The sequence below is a fragment of the Bos indicus x Bos taurus genome, chromosome 1 (assembly GCF_003369695.1).
Source record: "Bos indicus x Bos taurus breed Angus x Brahman F1 hybrid chromosome 1, Bos_hybrid_MaternalHap_v2.0, whole genome shotgun sequence".
Classification (NCBI taxonomy): domain Eukaryota; kingdom Metazoa; phylum Chordata; class Mammalia; order Artiodactyla; family Bovidae; genus Bos; species Bos indicus x Bos taurus.
The window spans coordinates 142,108,931-142,127,365 of record NC_040076.1 but is presented as its reverse complement, the minus strand read 5'-3'; positions in this window follow the sequence as shown (position 1 = coordinate 142,127,365).

Genomic DNA, 18,435 nt, shown 5'->3' with positions numbered 1-18,435 from the left:
TCTGTTATCTTAAAATGTAAATTGTGGGAGTAGGTCTGTTAAGATCTTTACAACCTTGAGACATTCTTTTGACTTATTGTTAATAACCAATTGAAAAAGATGTAGCTCACTTGCTAAGACTAGCAGCAAGGGAGGCACTCTCCGTCCCCCTTCTGATGTCTATGTCAGAAGCTTTCTCACTTTAATAAAACTCTGCTGCACAAAAGCTCTTGGGTGATCAAGCCTGGTCCCTGATCCCGAAGCCAGATCTTCGGAGATCATGAATCCGACATCGTTCACCATAAGCTATCAGCTACAGTCCATGAGGTCCCTAAAAATCAGACATGACTGAGCACATCCTCACTCATAAACGACTAAAATGTATTCTCCCACAGCCCTGGAGGCCAGACATCCCAAACTGAGGTCTCAGCAGGGCTGTGCTCCCTTAGAGGCTCTGGGAGGTGGTGGTAGTGGTGGGGCGCATCTTTCCTGCTGCTTCAGCTCCTGGTGGCTCCCATGTCCTTTGATTCGTGGCCACATCACCATGTTGATGCTGCATCAAACCTTCCTTTGTCTGTCTTACAGGGACACATGTGATTAGATCTGGGGCTCTCAAATTAGATCTGGGATCAGGATCCAGGATCATCTCCCCAGCTCAAAATCTTTAATGACATCTGCAAAGATCCTTGTTCCGAATGAGATACCATTCACAGATTCCAGGGATTGTGTTGTTGTTGTTCAGTTGTGTCTGACTCTTTGTGACCCCATGGACTGCAGCATGCCAGGCTCCCCTGTCCTTCATTATCTCCTGGAGCTTGCTCAAATTCATGTCCATTGTGTCTGTGATACTATCTAACCATCTCATTCTCTGTTGGCCCCTTCTGCTCCTCAGTCTTTTCCAGCACCAAGGTCTTTTTCAATGAATTGGCTCTTCATATCAGGTGGCCAAAGTACTGGAGCTTCAGCTTCAGCATCAGTCCTTCCAATAAACAGTCCTTCCAGGGATTAGGACCTGCTATCTTTGGGGCCACCATTCAGGCCACTCCAGTTAGTTTTAAAAATGGTTTTTCTAACTCAACTGATCCTTCTGCATTTATCAGGCTGTAAAATATGCATTTATTTGGTTTCCAATACAGTCACCCTGGGAAGACAGGGTAAATACTCAGTTGTTTCCTTTGAATTACCAATTAAAATAAAAAAACATTAGTTTAATAGACGTTAGTTTAATAAGTGCTTTAAATGGTAACAGACTGGTTTGTTCTGGACCTCTCTTTTTGAGCAGTCATCAAGGACTCATGGATTTTCATGGATATGCTATATTTATCTGCCACAATTCTTATTCTTTATCATGATGAAACCGATGCATCTTTGGCCAGGGGTAGTTCTGCATGCTAACTTCTGGTCCTGTGGACACAACTCCATTAGTCCTTGAAAATTTCAGTACACTTTCCTCCATGTTTTCATAATTTCTTTTGCTGTAACTTTAAATTTGCAAAAACACTGCAAGAATAGTAAAAGGAACTCCTGTATACTCCTTACCCAAGATCAGCAATTACTTACACCTTGCTCTATTTGTTTTAGAGATAAAAAAAGAGAGAGAATAGTATGTATATAAATGTATATACACATGTGTGAATATATGTATACAGTGTTTATTTTTTCAGAACCATTTGAATGTAAGATATGCCTAAGTATTTCAGTGTATTCTGTAAAAGCAAGGACATTCTCTTACATAACCACAGTATAAAGATCATAATCAGGAAATTTCACCTGTATGTAATTCGATATGATCCTCTCAATCCACACTCTGTATGTAAATTTCATCAATTTTTCCCCTTTTAGCTAATATTAACAATGTCTGTGTGTGTTAGTCGCTCATTTGTGTCTGACTCTTTGTGATCCCATGAACCGTGGCCTGCCAGGCTTTTCTGTCCATGGAATTCTCCGGGCAAGAATACTGGAGTGGATAGCCATTCCCTTCTCCAAGGGAATCTTCCTGACCCAGGGATTGAACCCAGGTCTCCCACGTTGTAGGCAGGTTCTTTACCATCTGAGATACTGAGCATTTATTCATGGGTTTACTGGATATTTACATATCACTCTTTGCTAAATGTTGTTCAATACTTTCCCAGTTTTTTAAATTGGCTTGTCTCATTTTTTTTATTTTTAAAAGTTCTTATCTCTTTGGATTTAACCCTCCATCAGACATGTTTTCTTTCAGTTTGTGGCTTGCTTCTTTATTTTCCTGACCATCCTTGATGAGAAGAACTTCAAAATTCTGATGGATCTAATTTGGGCAGATGTATCTACAGAATTTGAGGCTCCTCCTTTCTGGCTTTTTCTGCTCCTGGAGTCTCTGCTCACCTTCCAGCAGTTGCGGTGGCCCTGAACTTGGTCCTCTGGCTCTTGAGATCAGAGGAGTGCTGTTTGGCATCCAGTTGCTCTATGTGGCTACCACTGCCCTGGGTCAAAGTCATCATCTGCCACCAGAGACAGCATCCGACCCCACAGGGTAAGGACTCAGTCCCACGAGACTGCCCGGCCCTCCAGCAGATGCCGAAGGCCAGGAGTGGGTCCCCATCTGACCCACAACTTCTGTCTGACGTTGCTGCAAATCAGAGGCATCCATGACCCACCTCCCTTCTGGATGCAATAAGTTTCAAGAACCGCTCACAGGACTCAGGGAAGCACATTTACCAATTTATTAAAGAATGAGATAAGAGAAGCAGATAAACACCCAGAGGAACAGGTACAGAGGCTCCTGAGCACAAGAGCTTCTGAACCCATGGAATTGGGGTGCATCGCGCTCCAGAAGAACCAACTGGAAGAGCCTCAAACCTCATCCTGTTGGGATTTTATGGAGGCTTCCTCACATAAGCACCATCAATCATTAACTCCATTTCCAGCCCCCATCCCATCTCTGGAGAACTGTGGGGAGCAGGGGCTGAAAACTCCAAGCTTCTCATCCTGGCTGGTCTTTCTGGTAAGATCAGCTCCCATTCAGGAGCCACCCAAAGTCATCTGATTGGAACAAAAGACCCTCCCATCACCCAGGAAATTCCAAGGGATTTAGGAGCTCTGTGTCAAGACCTGGGGTCAAGGACCAAACATCAGAACAGTGATGCTCCTAGTTGTTTGACCACCTAGAAAATGACTAGGGTTTCAGGAACCATGTGCATGGAACAGAGACCAATTTATATATTTTCTACTATTTCGTCTTTACCTTCTACCTCTTCACAAAGGCCTCCTTTGACCTGCTTTCTTCTAGACCCCTCCTTAATGTCCTGTCTTCTAGCCCTCTTTTGTTTTTCTTTATGCCTTTCCCATAACTTTCAATTCATTCATCCAGCAAGTATTTCCTGAAAGCCAGTTGCCTGCCAGGCAGTGTGCTGGAGGTGGGGCTTGGAGTGGGGCTCTTGTTCCTAGGATCCCCTGTTACACAGTGAAGCAAGAGCAGTCTGGCTTCCTTGACCGTGTTAGCCAATGCACTGGCCACCGAAAGAAGGCTTCCTCACTCAACACCGAGCCCTGGGCAGTGCTGGCACCTTTCCGTCTTTGACCATCATGCCCACACTTCTGGCAGTCAGTTTTTCTGACTGTCAAATTTTCTGCAATACAATACTGCCAACAGATGCCAAAGTGAAAATTCCAGTCTTGCAAAAGACATAAGATTTCATGGAATTGACTAATGTTGGAGGACTGCTCAAATCACAAACAAAACTACTGGGAGAGGTGCTGGCAAAGTTAGACTGAATTACAATCGGGTATAAGACCGCCTGGAAGAGGGCATGGCAACCCACTCCAGTATTCTTGCCTGGAGAAATCCATGGACAGAGGAGCCTGGCAGACTATAGTCCATGGGGTTGCAAAGAGTCAGACATGACTGAAGCGACTTAGCACGCAAGGGAGACCATCAACAAAGGAGACATAACAAGGCCTTCAAAACACAGCAGCTTAATTCAGAGGAGAATGAAGAGCTCTTGGGAAAAATCACAGGCCAAATATTTCTGCTAAAAGGATCACATTGGTGCACATATTCTGTTGGTCAGTCACAGGATCTATGATGATGTGATGCTCTCATAAAACTTTACCAGAACCATTATGAGCACTCCACTGCCATCGCTCACTTTGGCTTATTCCTTATTCCAAGAATTTGAGCAGAAACGCAATTTTGCCTAATTTACCTTTAGGTAAAAACCAGATAAGACTAACCCATGTTCATAATTTTTAGTTTATCAAGCCGGAGTCTAAATCAAAACCCATTTTTTTCACTCCTTACTTGAATTTTGGTTTCCGTTTCAGCTGGATTGTCTTTGTGGTCAGGAGAACTTCCTGATGAATTTTTAAATAATTGCTTGTGGAATGACCATCAGCCCCACTGAGATGAAAGGCCATGAGTGCACAGCCCTCTGAGATCAGGATCCCAGAGAGAAACAGATGGTTCTTTCAAAACAGGGTCATTGGAGGGCACACCCAACAAAGGACCATCCTGAGGGGTGGAGGGAACTGACTGAGGGCCAGGAACTGGGCTGCAGTCCTGGGATTTCCAAGCCTTCATCTGCTGAGCAGGACGTAGCAGGCAGGCATCTCTTTCCTGTCTAGGGACCCTGTGAGCAAGGAGCCAGCAACACGGTTGCCCTGCTCTCCCTGGGCCTCCTCCCTGGTGGTTGGGCACTGCCCTCTTCCTAGGGGCCCCATTATTCCCACCAAGATGGGGAATTAAGCCCCCAACTTCACTTCCAGCTTGGAGAGGACAGACCCCCAGAGCTCCTTAAGGATGCTTTTTTTTTTTTTGCCATCTGGCTTCTGGGGAGAGGGCTGCAATTAGGGGCTGGCTGAGTCAGCTGCAAACAGCAGACCCATTTCCACAGTTCTATTTCCCCGAGCCTTTGGCCTCTGTTCTGCACAGCAGGCCAGGGATTTCAAGCAGTTTTACCTCATTAATTCTAAACCACCCATGTTCAGGATTCAATAAGTCAACCTGGTAGATTATTAAACACCCTCTCAGGGCTTGAGCCAAATGTAAACCCCAGATGAGAGAACCTGTGTCAAACATTCCAGCCAAATCTAGGCGTTTTTCCATCCATTGGGTCCAGTAGTCTGACTCCACGTCCACGTGGCCCCCCAGGCTCTGCTGGTGACACCGGGTGGACCTGTAATCCTCTCCCTGGGGGTGCCATCTCCCGCCCCGCTCCAGTGTGTATGTGGGGGTGTCCTGTGCTTCATCCCCTGGGCTCTGCTGGCCTCAGCTCTCTTCTAGGTCTGGGGGGCGTGAGAGGTGATGGGTGGGTCCTGGGCAGAACAGGCATCAGATTGCAAAGCCACCTGCTCCCAGCAAGTGTTGAAAGGCTTTAACAACAGAGGTTGGCTTCCCTAAGGGAGGGACACGAAGGAGTGAAGGAGAAAGGAGAGGAGGGGCGAGGCTGGCGGGGAGAAGGGGAGCGGACCTTCCAGCGGGGTCCACACAGGTCAGAAGACACCCAGCTCTGCACCTGCGAACCCAGCCCTCACCACAGACTCTGGCACCACGTGGACACGCAACAGTCAACCTTGAAGGTTTGGGCAAGAGTTGTTTTAGGAGCCCTATCGCGCAGGCCCCGCCCCACCTACCCAGGCTGCCCGAAAGCGGCGTTGCGCATGCGTTCTTCAGGCTCCTTGCTGCTGGTTGCGTTCCTCTTGGTCGTCTGTCCTGTCTTCTTCCTCAGACATCTGGAGGAAGATAAGAAAATGAGCATTAGTTGAAATGCCGTCTATGTCTCTAGCTTCCCTAAATTCAGGGTCTTCTTTTTCTGAGACTTAAAGAAAAAAAGGAATAAGTGGTTTGCTTACGACTCCACCCAAGCAGCCCCACTTTCCGTTGGGTCCCTGGGAGTCCCATCCGGGAGCAAAAATCTGTGCACCCTTCCCCTCCGCCTGGGGGCAGTCCACAGGGGGCCTCTCGCCAAGACCAAGTGTTGATCCTGGTCCTGTGAAAACAAAGCTGGCCACCTGCAGGCTCACCAAACACTGCTTTTACAATTTCAATATTGTAACTACCCGGATTACAATTATTGTAATCCGGGTAATTATGCAGTAATTTATTTTCCCACAACAGAAATTTGGCAGGAAGAACTTACTGGTCAGTCTTTACTGAGCTCTTGGGAGTATCCTCAAACACCCAGAAGCCCCCATGAAGGGTGGATGGGGTCCCAGGAGCTTCTCTGGGGAGAGGGTCATTGCAGTGCAGAGCCTCAGACTGCAAGGTGGTGTGTGCATTTTTGAATTTCCGTGTAGTGAAGACCTTATTATTTCTTCATCAAAATTGTAACAAGGAACAAATATGCACATATATAAATACATGATATACATGATGAATGCATATGTATATGTATGCATATATATGTCACGTCATGAGATCATTTTCTTGTCATATAGTGCCTTGCCTTTGAGCAAATCTGACCTGCTGGCCTCAGTTCTCTTCTAGGGCTGGGGGTGTGAGAGGTGGTGGGTGGGTCCTGGGCAGAATGGGACATGAACACCTGATCACCAACCTCAAAGGGCCAGCCTTCCTAATGGACTTGCAATGGGATTCTTTTACAAAGCTAAGTTCCCTCACTGCAGTGGTTCTCAAGCTTAAGTGTGTACTGGAATCTCCTGGAGGGTTGTGAAAACAGATTACTCTTCTCCACCCCAGAGTTTCTGATTCACTGAGTCTGCGGTGGGCCCCAGTGTGTTTGTCACAAGTTCTCAGGGGATGCAGGTGCTGTTGGTCCAGGTGTTGCAGGAAGGGGGACCCCTGCCAGGGCCCGAAAGGGGGCCCTTGTCTAGCATTCAGAAATGAATTGTCTGAAGAGACACACGTGCTGATGAAGCCAGAGGCTTTATTGGGAAGGGGCACCCAGGTGGAGAGCAGTAGGTTAAGGGAACCCAGGACTGATTTGCCACGTGGCTCACAGTCTCTGTGTATTGCTGATCTTGTTCACAGTGCCAACTGTCTTGGGGTTCACACTGTTTGCTGAACCCAGGGTAGGCAAGGTGTGGGCTAAGAAGCTGGAAGGAGACGCAAGGAGCCATAGGAATTGCATACACATTTATTCTCTCCTGACTGACGCAGCAGTCATAGCAATAGACAAGCTATCTTCTGTCCTCCCATGGCTGACCCAACAGACACAGCTTGTGCAATTGGGCAGCAATCGCCCCTGCTTTCTAGGTAGAGCTCACGCAGGCATACAGCACAAGGTAGCCTGTGACCAAGTGGGTACCTTGTGACACGCATTCCCAGTGCTATAAGGGATCTCTGCTGTTACATAATCATTATTTACAAAACAGGGGCAAGAGCGAGAGGCCGTGGGACAAGAGAGCCTGACCATGCCATCTTGGTTCATTTGCTCTTTCCCTATGCTCGGGTTTTATGGTGATGGGATTAGTTTCCGGTTGTCTCTGGCCAATCATTCTGACCCAGGGTGCTTCCTGGTGGTCCATGCATTGCTCAGCCAAGATGGATGCCAGCGAGGAGGATTCTGGGAGGTGGTGGGACATGAGGTGTCTCCTTTTGACCTTTCCCCAGTTATTCTGGTTGGTGGTGGCTTATTAATTCCTTATTAATTCAACGTCCCTTACCAGTACTGCCTGTCATAAACTAACTCATGCAAATAGTTACTGTGGTGCCTGGGCACTGTGACCAGTTTCTGTCAGTGTGCTTCTCCTAACACAGGGACCGAACTTTGAGAACCACTGTCTTAGGGCACTTATAACATGGCTCAGAGTCACGGTGGTAAGGACAAAGGCAGATGCGTCCCAAGCACCAGAATTCAGACACCAGCCTTACAGCCAGCTGGCATCATGATCGCTGCATGTTACTTTTTTTTTTTTTCCACTGTATATCTCAAAGAGTTGCCTTGAGGATTGAATGAGAAAATGTAGGTAATATGGTTATGTACCATGATGAACAGTGATTACTGTAGCTGTGTGATTAAGTCCACTCACATTCCTTTTATACACCAGCGATCCAGAACATATCTGCTGAACACAATAAATTTATTTGAAAACAATATTCTAGAATTTAGATTATTTAAAGTATGTGAAACAACTTACACTAAATGACTGGATTGTATTGCCTTTTGCGAGTTTAATATAAATATATTTTTCATAAGTGTCACAGAATTATGAAGTCACAAGCTATATTAAAGTCATAAAATGTATTGTAAGTGGGCTATTTTAGGTTTATCACCACAATAAAACCAACTACTGAAATAAAATTATAAGCCATTTTACTCCAGGGATTCTTCTATTTGCTTTTTCCATGACCACGATTTGCAGAACAGAGACTGTGATCAAAATATTGCTTGGAGTACGCACAGGATGGGTAGCTCATGTCCCATCCATATCCCATCACAGTGTACACGTGTCTGAATAACTCTCAAGTGCAGATTGTAGGGAGGTGTGTGCAAGTGGGGCTGGGGAGTAAGGGGTGGGTGGTGGCCAAGGGGTTGTTGCTCTTGTTATTTCGTCACTAAGTTGTATCCGACTCTTTGTGAATCCAGGGACTGTAGCCCGCCAGGCTCTTGTGTCCATGGGATTTCCCACCCAAGAATACAGGAGTGGGTTGCCATTTCCTTCTCCAGGGGATCTTCCAAATCCAGGGATTGAACCCTAGGGTTCTGCTAGTAACTCTACTGTTCTGAAATGTTTAATATTAAAATAGCCATTCCAGCTTTATTCTGAATAGGGCAAGCATGGTATTTCTTTCTCTATTCTTCTATTTAGAATAAGTTAAAAAATACATACAAAAGATATTTCATGTATGTAGCATATAGTTAGGTCTTGATTATATATTTATCTATGCTTTTTAATTGGTGTGTGCAAGCATGCTAAGTCATTTCAAACATGTCTAACTCATGGCAATCCCATGGACTGTAGCCCTTGAGGCTCCTCTCTTCATGGAATTCTCCAGGCAAGAATACTGGAGAAGGTTGCCATGCCCTCCTCCAGGGGATCTTCCTGGATCCCAGGAGGACTGAGCCTGGCTCTCCTGCATTGCAGTGAGATTCTTTACCATCTGAGCCACCAGGGAAGCCCCTTTAATTGGTATGTCTTTTTTTTTTTTTTTGATAATTTTATTTATTTATGACTGTTCTGGTCTTCACTGCTTATGGGCCTTCTCTAGTTGCAGAGAGTGGGGCCTACTCTTTAGTTGCAGCTCAAGGGCTTCTCACTGTGGTGGTTTCTCTTGCAGAAATGGGCTCTAGGGCATGAGGATTTCAGCAGTTGCAGTTCCCAAGCTCTAGAGCACCGGGTTGTGGTGAAAGGACTTAGTTGCTCCGCAGCATGAGATCTTCCCAGACCAGGGATTGAACCTGTGTCTCCTGTATTGTCAGGCAGATAATTTACCACTGAGTCACCGAGGAAGTCCTGGTATGTTTATTTTTTATTTTATTTATTTTTTTTGACCATGCCTTGTGGCTCAGGGGACTCTTAGTTCCCCAACCAGAGAATGAGCCCAGACAACTTCAGTGAAAGTGCCCAGTCCTAACCACTGGACCACCAGGGAACTACATTAATTGGTATGTTTAGACTATTGATATTTATTGGTATTATTTATTGATATTTATTGGTATTATTGATATGGTTAGGTTTAAAGCCAACTGTTATTGCCTTTTCCCTCCTTTTTGTCTTTTTTTGGATTATTTTTATGGTTCCTTTATCACTTAGATATTAGATATGAATTTTTCTCGTTTTTTAGCAATTGTTTTAGGGTCTATAGTACACATATTTAAATACTCACAGTCTGCCTTCAAATGATAGTATACTAGTTCCTATGTTGTATAAGAATCCTACAATATAATCTTTCTATTCGTGTTTCCAGTCTATTGTTGCCCTGTATTTTAATTCATCAGATATTACAAACCCTATCCTACATTGTTATTATTATTTTTGTCTCTCTATCCCATGGTCTCAAAAATAACAATAAGAATAAATATTATGTACTTATCCATCCAATTACCATGGTAGATGTTCTTCATTTTTTGGGTATACATTCAGATTTCCATCTGGCATCATTTCCTTCTGATAAAGAATTTTCTTTATATTTTTTATTATGTGGTTTTGCTGGTGATAAATTTCTTTAGCTTTTTATATTTGAAAAACTTTTTATTTCACTTTTTTTTAATGCATGTTTTCACTTGGTATAGAACTTTATGTTGACAGGTTTTCCTTCAATACTTATAGATGCTTGTTCACATTCCTCTTACTTGTATATTATTTCAGACACAAAGTCTGCAGTCATTCTTAAATTTGTGCCTCTGTATGTTTTGTATAATTTTACTCTTTCTGCTTTTAAGATTTCTATTTATTCCTGGTTCTGAACAATTTGATTATATTTTTTCTCATGTAATTTTCATTATATTTCTTGTGCTTGGAGTTTGTTGAAATTCTTGGCTGTGGGTTTGTACTTTTCATCAGACTTAGAAACGTTTCAGCCATTGCTTTTCAAAAATATTTTTTCCCCTTTCCCTTTCAAGGACTCCAGTCCTTCATGCACTAGCCCACTCAAGATTTTCTTACAATTCACCAATGTCCTATTTTGTTGTCAGTCATTTTTCTCTGTTTTTATTTGGTTGGTTTTTATTGTTATGTGGTCACATTTACCAATCTTTTCTTCTGCAATGTCCAGTTGACCATAAATTCTATCCAGTGTGTTTTTAAGCCTCAGTTTTAAAATTGTAGTTTTCATCTCAAGAAACTTGATTTAAGTAAGTGTGTTGGGGACTTCCCTGGTAGTCCAGTGGTTAAGAATCCACCTTCTAGTGCAGTGGACATGGATTCTATCCTTGGTCAAAGTACTGGGATCCCACATGCTGCAGAGGAACTAAGCCTGTGTGCCACAACTCCTGAGATCGTGTGCCACAATGAAGTTTGGAATACCGATGCAATAATGAGCCCATGTGCCACAACTGAGACTTGAAACAGCCAAAGAAGTAAATAAGTGTACCACTGAATAACTCAAGTTTACCATCCACATATCCCTGGAGTTCTCTCTGTGCAACTTTCTTGTCTGGTACTGGTGAATTCCTGCTGCTTTGTCACTACAAACTCTCACCCATCTCATCTACTCAGGCAGCCTGCTGGGCTTACCTAGGCTCGCCCTCTCTGTACTGTTATCCGATCCTCTCTCCCCAGGCAGTAAGACAGGCGATTGTACAGCCTACCTTGTTTGTGTCTCTCTCCCAGAGTTCATTGTCCTCTGTTGCCTGGTGTAAAAGATCTCAATAACCATTATGTTATATGTATATATTTCCATTTCTAGCAGGAAAGAAAGCCAATCCCTCTAATTCCATCTTGACCAAAGGCTGAATTCCTGTCTAGTAATTTTCGATTATATGTCTGACATTGTCAGTTTGATGCTGAGCTCTGGGTTTTATTGTACTTCATTGAAGACAGTTGGAGTTTTTTTCTGTCTCACAGTTAAGATATTTGAAGACTGGCTTGATGTTTTTGTTTTATATTTGTTTGGAGCAGGTCTAAAGTGTCCTCTTACTCTGCGTTTGTCCCACTGCTAAGGTGTGACTCATGCCATTTATCAGTTGTTTGCCTCTCAGCTCCTGCTCCACCCGTGGTTCTCCTGTGTGGCAGTAATGAAGCTTTAAGCCTGTCTCCTCTTCAATGGGACTTCCCAGGTGACTCAGATGGTATAGAATCCACCTGCAATGCAAGAGACCTGAGTTTGGTCCCTGCGTTGGCAAGATCCCCTGGAGAAGGGATTGGCTACCCATCCCAGTAGTCTTGCCTGGAAAACTACACGGACAGAGGAGCCTGGCAGTCTTCAGTTCATGGGGTTGGAAAGAGTAGGGCATGACTGAGTGACTAACACTTCTCTTCCTCCTCTTCAAAAAGCACAATATTAAGTTTTGTCAGCAGAGGGTGCTGGAAGGAAATTTCAGGAGGAAAGAGCTTCTATTTCTGGTTCTGGCATGTTGTCTTATTTTTTTTTTTTTTAAATGCTGAACACAGTCTGGTCACCGCCTGGATATGGCCCTCCAGACACGGACACCAGGCTTCACGCCACTCTGTTGGCAAGTGGACTTCCAATGTCCCGTCCCTCTCTGCACAGTGGCTCACCAGCCTTGGTCCATCTGCGCCTGCAGGGTGTTTCCTGTTTCCATGGTTGCTGTGAACCAACTCTGGATTGCACAATCTAGCAAAGTTCTTTGCACCCAGTGACTTGCAAATACTGTCTCCAGTGAGGTCTGAACCCCAGCCACAGGGAGGAAGCCCTCCTCCCACAGTTGTCCATTCTTGGATACCATCCCTCAGCTTTAAGTTGTTTTTTAGTATTCTCTTCCAATTTTTATACTTACTCCCCTGTTACAGTTCATAATTCTTTACGTTAAATGTTCCTGTTCAAATTATTGGGTGGTATCCCGATTTGTTGTTGTTGTTGCTTGTTTGCTAAGCTGTATCTGGCTCTGTGTGACCCCATGGACCACAGCACGCCAGGCTCCCCTGTCCTTCACTGTCTCCCAGAGTTGGCTCAAACTCATGTCCATTGAATCAGTAATGCTATTCAACCATCTCATCCTCCGTCACCCTCTTCTTCTCTTGCCCTCAGTCTTTCCCAGCATCAGGGTCTTTTCCAATGAGTCAGCTGTTCACACCAGGTGGCCAAAGTATTGGAGCTTCAGCTTTAGCATCAGTCTTTCTGATAAATATTCAGGTTGATTTCCTTTAGGATTGACTGGTTTGGTTTCCCTGCAGTCCGAGGGACCCTCAAGAGTCTTCTCCAGCACCACAATTCAAAAGCATCAGTTCTTCAGCATTCAGCCTTCTTTATGGTCCAACTGTCACATCCACATATGACGACTGGAAAAACCATAGCTTTGACTAAATGGACTTTGCTGGCAAAGTGATGTCTCTGCTTTTTAATACACTATCTAGGTTTGTCACTAACATGTAAGTTTTTTTGGCCCCTATTGAATGCCTTACATATTCAATGAGCAGTTCTGCATGCTGACTGGGGGAACTCAAGTGTTTCATACACATGTAAAGCTCTGAGAAGTATTTTGCTTATGGTTCAGTGGTCATTCATTGCCTGACTTGGTGGAATTTCTCTCTCCTCTTGCTCAGATGGGAATTCAGCCAGAGACTCAAGGGAGCCTCCATGTAGATTCTAGACCTCTTTCTCTGTGTCTCCCTCCTTTTGTGTTCCTTGTCCTACCATTTCTATCTGCTTCATCCATCACTCAACTCTGGAAGATCTCTAGATTCTGTTTATATTTCCCTCCCTGAATTCTGGTTTATAAATTACTTCTAGGTAGAAAGCTGAAATTATATTAGGGCTCATTTAATTTTTTTTGTTTGTTTGTTTTCCTTTTCAGTCATCACAGTCTCACACTGCCTCTTGTCCAACATTTGAAAAAATTCTATTTCATGTATTTTTGAGACCAGATTTCTAGTTATTCATGGTGAGAAGCAAGTCCCATAACAAGTTACCTTTAGGACTCACTCACTTTTGATGCAGACTCTGCATTTCCATCAAGCTCCCAGGTGACGTCCATCCTTACACAATTTTGAGAAGCAAGATGTTAGATGGCTTATTCAGAGTTTCTTGCTTTTCCTCAAAGACTGGTTGTGTTTCCCCAGATTATAAGCTCTGAGATCCCCGCTTTTTAATAATGATGATGTGAGCCAGGGTACAGTGTCTGCCCTTCTGTTAGCACCCAGACCAAGGACAGCAAAATTTGTTCAAGGACCACTGAAGGCAGTAAAACATGTTTTCCAAAATCAGCGGCTAAAATAAGCTGGGCTCTCTTTCCATAAAGGGTTCTAGGGGAGAGCTTACCTATGGCTCATTCAGAGCACCTCTCTTTGGGGATTTTTTCACTTTTGCGCTACGGTTTCTTTGGAAATTGCAGTATTTGGCCTATTGCACTAACAGATCCTCATCTTATTGTGAATGGAACAGCATGAAAGATAATGAGTTATGAGTTGAAAGAGACATTTTTGGAGGGAGAAGGAGAAATCTGAGATTTCCAGATCATTCATTTGGGGAATGACTTCTTCCAGGACATCTTTACCTCACTGAGAAGATTGTGTGTGTGTGTGTGTGTGTGTGTGTGTGTGTGTGTTTGGTTTCTAGCTTTTTGGGAGGCTGAAGTCTTAGAATAAAATGGTACCCAACAGCTGGAAATGGCATTTCCTTGGAACCAGACAGGAATGAGAAGCTAGGGATTCTGGGAATTTTCTGCAGACACTTGCAAAGATCTTTAGACACAGCTGGCTTCCTATTACCCTTTGTGATGGAGCAGCCTTGTAAAACCTACAAACTCTAAATGTCAAATTCAGTTGGTAGTTTGACGCCTCCACCTCCCAGCGTTCACTCAGCGTGTGGAGTATTTGGCTTTGTCTTGCCTCGGAGGAAGTGTGTCCGTTTCCTGTGTGGGGGAGGCAGCAAGTCAGGGCGGGTGGAAGCAGGCGGCATTCAGTTGAACGGGGTGGCTGGGTACAGGCAAGGAGAGAGGCTCCCTCCAGGCAGGGTGCAGGCGCCAGAGTCGCCATCTGGACTGGGAATCCAAAAGAGAGAACCTTGGAGGGATCTTAGGAGCCAAACGTCTGTCCGGAGGCTAGCATTTCACTCTAAATCCCGGCCCCAGCTCTTCTGAGTCTTTCCTCCCAGGCCAGGGCCATCGTCTCTTCTGATCTGGCCCCTTCCTCCTGCCCCTCTCCGCTTTGTGAAAGAGACTGGTTTTCCTCCGCAGGAAGTGGGCACCGGCCTGATGCACTTGCTGCGATAGTGCCCACAGGCCGGTCGAAGCCCCTCCCACTAAGCCAACGGAGCATTGGTGGGCTCAGCCGGTTCACACCAGATCAAGAGAGTGGGTTTTGAAATTCTCAGGCACTTTGTAAATCAACTGTTTCAACACTGGTGGTGGCTCAGAATCAACCAAGGTGAGAGGAGGATTTGCCCTGCGGAAATTAACAAACATCAGAGACACTCCAGATCAGCCCCCCCTCCCCCACCAGCCACCGGTAAGAGAATGAGGCTTCCTCCAGAACAGAGTGAGGGACGTTGCCCTGTGTCACAAAGGTGAGCCCAGGACACACGGAGATTGTGTCTTCAATCTCATGAGTAAAGACAGAATTGGAGCTCACACCTAGGTCCGTTGAACCCCATTCATTTCCCCTGCTGGAGGAAATGTTTATACACAATGCTGGAGGTGTTTATACAGTTGAGTAATTAACGTCGCCTTCATTGTGGAACCTATTTCAAGCAATTCTGTTAATCTTTGTGCATCCACACTCTCTGCTGGCCCTTGGGGCCTGGAGAGAGGGGAGTGTAGGGAGGGACTGAGGAGAAGATTACTCTGATTTAGGATCATGCGCTGGTTCCAAGGACTCTACAGCCTTTGGGTGTTCGTGGAAGACTTTCATATGGTATTGCTTTTATGTGGAATCTAAAAATGCGAGCAAATGAACTTACTTACAAAACAGAAACAGACTCAGGAAACAAGCTTATGTTTATTAGAGGGGAAAGATGGTGGAGAGGGATAAATCATGAGGTTGGGATTAACATACATATACTACTATATTTAAGATAGGTAATCAACAAGGACACGTTGTATAGCACAGGGCACTCAATACTCTGGTAACCCATGTGGGAAAAGAATCTGAAAAAGAATGGAGATATATATATATAATTGAATCCCATTGCTGTCCACCTGCTGTCCACCTGAGACTACCACAGCATTGTAAATCAACCATACTCCAATACAAAGTTAAAAATTAAAAAACAAACAAACAGACTTTAAAGATCTAGAATTTGGTTGGAAGACTCAGTCAAACACACTAAAAGACTAGAAGCAAGGCTGGGCTGTCACCAGGACTGGCCACCAGGACAGAAAGCTCTGGCCGCTGGACAGAGCTTATCCATGCTGTTCTCGGGCCCCTGCCAGAGCAGCATATCCCTGCCACTCACACATCTGTTCATGGGCACCTCTAGGCCTCCTCTGTCCACTAACTCACAGAGCCTTGCGCTTCAGATCATCACAAGCTGCTCTGCTCAAGAAGGGTCCTATTCATTCTGACATCTGTCTCACAGTAGCACGTGTACCCAGCAGGGGTTCTGCTGGCGTACCTGTGTGGGTCCTGGGGAGCCTGAGTGCCTAGATATGTCATCACCCAGGACCAGGGTATTTGGCATCTCTGCCAAAGGAATGCATCAGTGGTTCTCAACCAGGGCTCTTTTGCTCCCAGGTACGTTTGGCAATGTCCAGAGACATTTGGAGGGCTTCCCTGGTGGCTCAGATGGTAAAAGAATCTGCTTGCCATGTAGGAGGCCTGGGTTCAGTCCCTGGGTCAGGAAGGTCCCCAGGAGAAGAGAATGGCCACCCATTCCAGTATTCTTGCCTGGAGAATCCCATGGACAGAGGAGCCTGGCAGGCTACAGTCCTTGAAGTTGCAAAAGAGTCAGACGTGACTGAGCAGCTAAGCACACACAGACACACACACACACATTTTTTGGTTATCGTAATAGGGAGGAGGAGTGCTTCTGGCATCTTACTGGGTCTAGACTGGGGATGCTGTTGAATGTCCCTCCATGCGCAGGGCACCCCCCACAGCAAACCATGGACCCTCCCCAGTGTAAATAGAGCCAAGACTGGGAAACCCTGGACCATGTGAATGGAGTGGGTTTGCAGGTGCATCACTGTCTCAGAGGTGGCTGGTTGCCGCTCTGTGCCCAGGTCCTTGGCTTACAATGAACTTGGCACCCAGTCACCACTGCACTCCCTGAAACAAGTGATGCCCACACAAACAAGTGGCAGCAAACAGCAGAGCAGGGCAGAGCATGGCTCAGGGCATGGGGGTCCCTGGGGTACAGAAGGCAGAGGCTGGGAGGGTTGGACAGCAGAAGAGCTCCCGGGAGGAGGGGCTGCCGGTAGGGAGGAGCGGATGGCTTTTCCAGCTTGTACTTTTAAACTTTGTTTAAGGTGCCTTTCAAAGCAGATTTGAAAAATGTTTTAGTTGAATTTATCTCTTTTTCCTTTTACAGTTCCAGATTTCTGTGTCATGGTTTTACAAAGGCTTTCCTCATACTTTGAAATACTTAAAAAAAAAAATTCTCACAGGGTATCTTCTAGTACTTCTACAATTTCACTTTTTACATTTAAATCTTTGATTTTTTTTTTTAATGAGTGAAAAAATTTCCTTTCCTTTCCCCAGATGGTGACCCCATTGTCTCAACATTGCTGACTTAACTGTCCAATTACCCCCAGTCATCCCATCACCCAGTTTAAGGAACATAAACCCCTGTATTCTGTTTATAGCTCTGCTCTCTCTGCCTGAAATCCAGCATGTCGACCACACTGTTTTAACTACAGTAGCTCTGTAGTGTGTTTACTGTCTCTTGGGGTTACTTCCCTTCCTTCCCCCCATCTCTCTCTTTGGAATTTGTTCATTGTTCCTGGGATGTTTGTTATTCCACATGAACTTTCAAATCCACTTATCTCCCTCAAAAGTCATTTTTACAATTTTCATTTGACTGTGATCCCTCTGTGGGTTCATTTAGGAGACAGCATCTTTGTGGATGTTGAATCTTCCTTTCTGTGTGGGAACCGTCCCAGCCTTCTCTGCGTCCCTCAGGGATAAGCTATGTTCACCAGTCCTGTAAGTGTATTCCTAAGGCATTTATGTTGTGCTGTCATGGCCATGCAAATAGGACATTTCCTGCATTATAGCTCCTAGGGATGTGGCCATAAAGAAAAGTTATTGCCATCTGAATTCACCCTTGAACTCAGCCACATTGCTGAATTCTCTTCTTGGGGTGTGAGGATTTCAGTCTGTTTCATGGGGTTCCAGGCTTGTGGTCCAGGCAAATACTGACAATTGGCTTTCCATGTGACAGTTGCCTGGAAGGAGTGGGGGCTCTGCACGTGCATGAGTGGGAAGGATGTTTCTGTTTCCACTTCATCTTCCACGGCTCCTCGCGCTGATATGGATGGTGTGGGAGGAGCAGTTAGAGCTGTTTGTAGACCTTTGTGAGCCCCTGAGACCAAGTAGTAAAGGGCCTGGGAGAAGGTGAGAACCCCAACTTGTCTCTGTGCAAAGAGGTTCTGGGAGCCCTGGCCGTGACCTAGATGGGTGCCTGGCCCTCCTCCAGGTGGCAGGTTGGCAAAGACATCATGAACTTGGGGGCTGAGAAGGGCAGTGTCCCACAGACCCCTCCTCAAGCACCCATGCTCCCTTGGGGACTCTGGGAAATACATCAGGGTGTCGGCACAGTGTCCCCAGACCTCATTCTTCCCCAGGGCCAGGGCAGGAGGACCTTTGTGTGGCCTGGGTTCTTGCCTTTATTCCTTGTAAGAGCTGCCCACAGGGAGTCAGATCTTTGTGTTTCCTATTTGAAAATAGGTACAGAAAGAGTCAGAAGAGGTCATGCATGAATCTGGATGCATTAAGTGGGTTCGGTTGGTGTGACATTTATTA